We start from the raw sequence: 4,304 nt of genomic DNA, 5'->3' as shown, positions 1-4,304 counted from the left end.
CCCATGGTATTCTGTCCTCTGTGGCGTCGGGCGGAGTGTGGCAGCGTGGCGTGGCGTGGCGTGGCGTGGCGTGGCGTGGCGTGGCCACGGCAGCGACGGGGGACCCTCATCACCAGCAGACCAGATGGAGGGGAGCAACGAGACATTGTTGGGACCCTCGGATGGGTGGTGATATGCTTCCATCCAACCCCTGTCATCTCTCCCTGTTCCTTCCCCCCCCACACACCCTTCTTTTTTCTATTTCTTTCTTTCTTTTCTCTTTCCTTCTCTTTGCCTCTCTACTATTAAATAAAATACATCCATTTTTTGGCAACAATATTTAATCTCATTTGGTTTTAATCTCATTTCTGGGGATATTTTGCACCTTCTAAGTTCTTTCCGGTTTATGCTCAGAGACTTAGCTTGCTTTGCTTTTCTGAGTTTAAACCGGATTATAACACCCTAGCTTTGCCAGGTTCCACAACATCTGCCCTGTGCACCTGACCTTGTCAGGGTCATTATCATGCTGTCCGTCCCTTCTAAAGAACACCTCTAATTCTGCCACTTCTCTCAGCTTTTGGATCCCTTCCTCAAGTGTCTTCCAGCACATTCTATGATGGTACTCTTGCATTCTCTCTTTGTGAACTGTCATGGGTTAGCATAGCTCCAGAAATGATTTTCTTGCAAAGAGGTGCTTACAGCTTCCTCTATGACCTGACAGAACCTATCAACTGGCTAGTTTGAATATTGACAATTTTTTAAACCACTTAAAAATTCTGACATGCCTCTGTGGTCCACATTTAAGAATGGATAAACTCTGGGAAAGCTCTCTCTTGCTTCCGGCCTTGGGACAGGTAACTGGGCTGGGCCCATATGGGGACCAGTGGGCCCAGGCTGGGCCCTGCTTGGCCCGAGCCGGGCTCCACAGCCATCCGGGAGCCGTGCGGCCCTCTTCCATCCACGGTCCACCCCCCCCAGCCCTGTTACGTGCAGACGGCGCAGCCTGGCTCTACACACCCCCCGCCCCCCTCCAGTGTGGCCAAAGGTTCAGCTGAAGCTGCCCTGCTGTCCGGCAAAGATGATGTGACCAACAGCGATAAGCGAATTCCAGCTCCAAGTCCCGGGTGAGATTAAGCCAATTTAGTGCTGTAAGTTTCCTCCAGAACAGATGAAGCCTGCAGACATTAAGTAAAGAAAGAAGAGCTGAAACCCCGAGGGAGGAGAAAGAGGAGATACTTAGAAGCTGAGATTCTGTTGTAAAGCTATGGTGGTGATGGACTATGATATGTCAGAGTACCCGCTGTAATTTCATGAAAGCATGGGGGGTTGGAGTGTTCAAACTGTACTTGTGAGCAAAAGTACCTATGCTGAAACAAGCAAATGCTGAAGCAGCTGTAATTTGATGAGAAGTTTGAACAGGGAGAGATGGAAGTGATGAGGATTCTTGCTCCAATTGGAAAGAGAAGACCTCTGTTCCTAGACATGCTCCCAGATATAGTCCTAGAGATGAAGATGATGAGGACCCTTTTTGCTCCCAGGGAAGGGGGAGGGCCTCTCTTCCTAGAGATGAAAATGCTCCCATTTCCCAAGGTGAAGAGAACCTTTGTTTTTGAACAGCTCAACCTTAAAATGGCACCCCAGTAGCTCAAGACTGGACCCTCAAAAGCAGTTGTGGGGAAAGCCGTAAGTCGGGGGAAGGGACTCTGACATGCGAGCAGAGAACCAACAGGGCAGCGGTCTCACTGTGATACTGAAGCCACGAGAGAACTTCTTGTGGAGATATCTCCATAGCATGAGCAAGAGAGATTCCTCTTCCTAAGTGAACTGAACAAGGTTATTATAGAAGTGGTAAACTCACTGAAAATCTCAAGGGTTGTTTTTTACGTTGTCAGTGGGAGAAGGGAGAAAGGTGGGGGGAGGAGAAGTGTTCTGAAGGTGCGGTCTGATTTTTTTCCTTCTTGTAGGTCTGTTAATAAACTTCTTTATATTCTTTTAAGTTTTGTGCCTGCTTTGCTTTCTCTGAATTCTTATCTCACAGAAGGTAAATAAGTAAGTAATGAGTATTTTGGACCAAAACCACTACATGAACAAACCTCTCTCTTACACTCATTAAAAGCTGCTCCCAGAGAGAAAGGGGCCCTGGCTCCCTCACAAATACCTGATCCACACCCAGGTCCTGGGTCAAGGATACCAAATACCTTGCCTCGCCACTATCCAGTTGCACACCTGTACCCATAAGGCCCCAAACCCAAAGTAACCAGGTTGCATAAGGCTCGCACCCTCACTGCACAATGTCCTTTCACAGATTATGGAGACTGTCGCACGACAGGGACTTGGTGATGATTTCAGGCTCCGGCTCCCCTGCTGGTAGTGAGGGCCCTGGTTCCCCACCATGATGCCTTTTCCTGGTCTTAAAATCAAGAGTGAAACACTGTTAGAAGGGGAAAAGGGATTTTACCTTGGTATTTATTTTAAGGATCCTTAGGTGCACACGTCCAGGTCAAATGCATCGAAATGCACCCCGCAAAATGCCCACCACAAAAGATCGGGTATAACATTATAGGTTTTATTAATTAGCATAACTATCAAAAAATTCCCCAATGAGAGGCTCAAGTGAGCCCCCCTCGGAGGAACCTTCCCCCCAAGGAACCTTCTCCTGGATGGTTCTATCTTACTTTACAGAATGTGTTCTGGAGAGGACCTTGGGGTCTGGGGTACACTGATCCCTAGCTCCAAAGCTTCTCAAATGTTTAGTCTCTCAGCTTGACAAACAAGTCCAAGAAGGTAGGCAAAAAGCACTAAGAATACAGAAGTTGTAAAAAGGTATAACAGGGCTATAAAAGAAAAGGCAAAAAAAATCTTCATGGCATCATTTTCCCCCTTTTAGAGACTAACAAAACTCTACCTTGTCTCGTCTCTGTACCTGCAGAATCAGTTTACACAACCGGCTGCTCCACAGGCTATTACCGCAGGCCGAGGCCCTAGGGTATATCACCATGCCCCGCAGTCCCGCAGCCATAGGGAGGAGGAGGAGAGAAGATCCAGCAGGCAGGAATTGTGCAGCAAGATTGATTTATTTAATTATTTTACAAACTCTTTTATAGACTTTTTTCTTCATAGTCTAATTGGACAAAGGATCAGCCACCCCTTGGGGTGATTGGCTAAAATCCTAAAACATCCATTGTCAAAATATTTTTCTACTGTACCATAAAGAAGACTTTTCAAGGTTGCAGGTGGTGTGGTTGTTTACATAACTGCTACCTCTTCTGCGAGAGAGAAAAGTCTCTCACGGACTTAGAAAATAGCAAGAAAATCCTTGCTAGCAGCATTTTTGTATCTACAACAGGCTATTACACAGATAATAATTACAATTACAGCTATTATCAATATTTCTTTTACCCAGGCCCAGCTTGGTAACTATGAGGTAAGGGTATCAAAAATATGATCAAAATTTAAGGTGTTATTTCTAGAAGCTACTTCATGTAGAATTTGAGTTCCAGATTTCATCCAAATCTTTCTTAATTCTTCCATTTTGTTCCACATAAGAACAACAGGCGGTATTGACAATAGCACATACACTTCCTTGTGCGGCAAGTATGAAATTGAGAGCTATCCGTTTTGCATAACTGCACGGGACAGACTGTCAACTTCTTGTAAGGCTGAAATTGCATCTGCAGTATGCTGCTCAATACATTCAATGGCAGCTGAGATGTTTACAATTGCTCTCTCCAGTTCAACTACTACGTAAGCGGGTATAAGGGCTCTGATTATGCTATGGAAAAGTGTGGGATGTTCCATGAGGGGATTAAGAGATCTTTTTCTCCTCTCATTTGGTTTTTCAAGATGGTCAAATATTGTTATATTTGGGACCACAGCCCCAATTGCACAAGCCTGGTCTTTGTTCACAGGCATAACTTTCCAGGCCTTATCACCACATATCCAATACAACCCCATCCCAAATGGCTCAGGCCAGTCTCCACCCTGTCACTTTCATCTTTGCTGCAATTCTTGGGTCTGTTATTTCCCTGAAATGAGTCTTATGACAATATGAAGGAAGAACGGCTTTTCCTGTGGCGTTTACAATTGCACAAGGAACCTTACAGTTTGCATGCTTTACCAGACCACTCAGGGGTATGGGGGGCAGAAGGGTGCTATTAATTGGTTCCCACGTTTCAGTGTGGTTCTCTTCCATTAAAATGCAAATCAATGGCCAGTGACCCCTCCTATCTAGGGGTGGTAACTGAGTACAGGTCCAGCAATCGCTCTTATTAAGAATTTTGGACACATTTTGGACCACAGTCTTATGCAAATCATGGGGTGAACCC

The sequence above is a fragment of the Corvus brachyrhynchos genome, unplaced genomic scaffold (assembly GCF_000691975.1).
Source record: "Corvus brachyrhynchos isolate BGI_N302 unplaced genomic scaffold, ASM69197v1 scaffold66, whole genome shotgun sequence".
In the NCBI taxonomy this organism is placed as follows: domain Eukaryota; kingdom Metazoa; phylum Chordata; class Aves; order Passeriformes; family Corvidae; genus Corvus; species Corvus brachyrhynchos.
The sequence above is the reverse complement of the archived record's forward strand: the minus strand, read 5'-3'. Positions refer to the sequence as shown.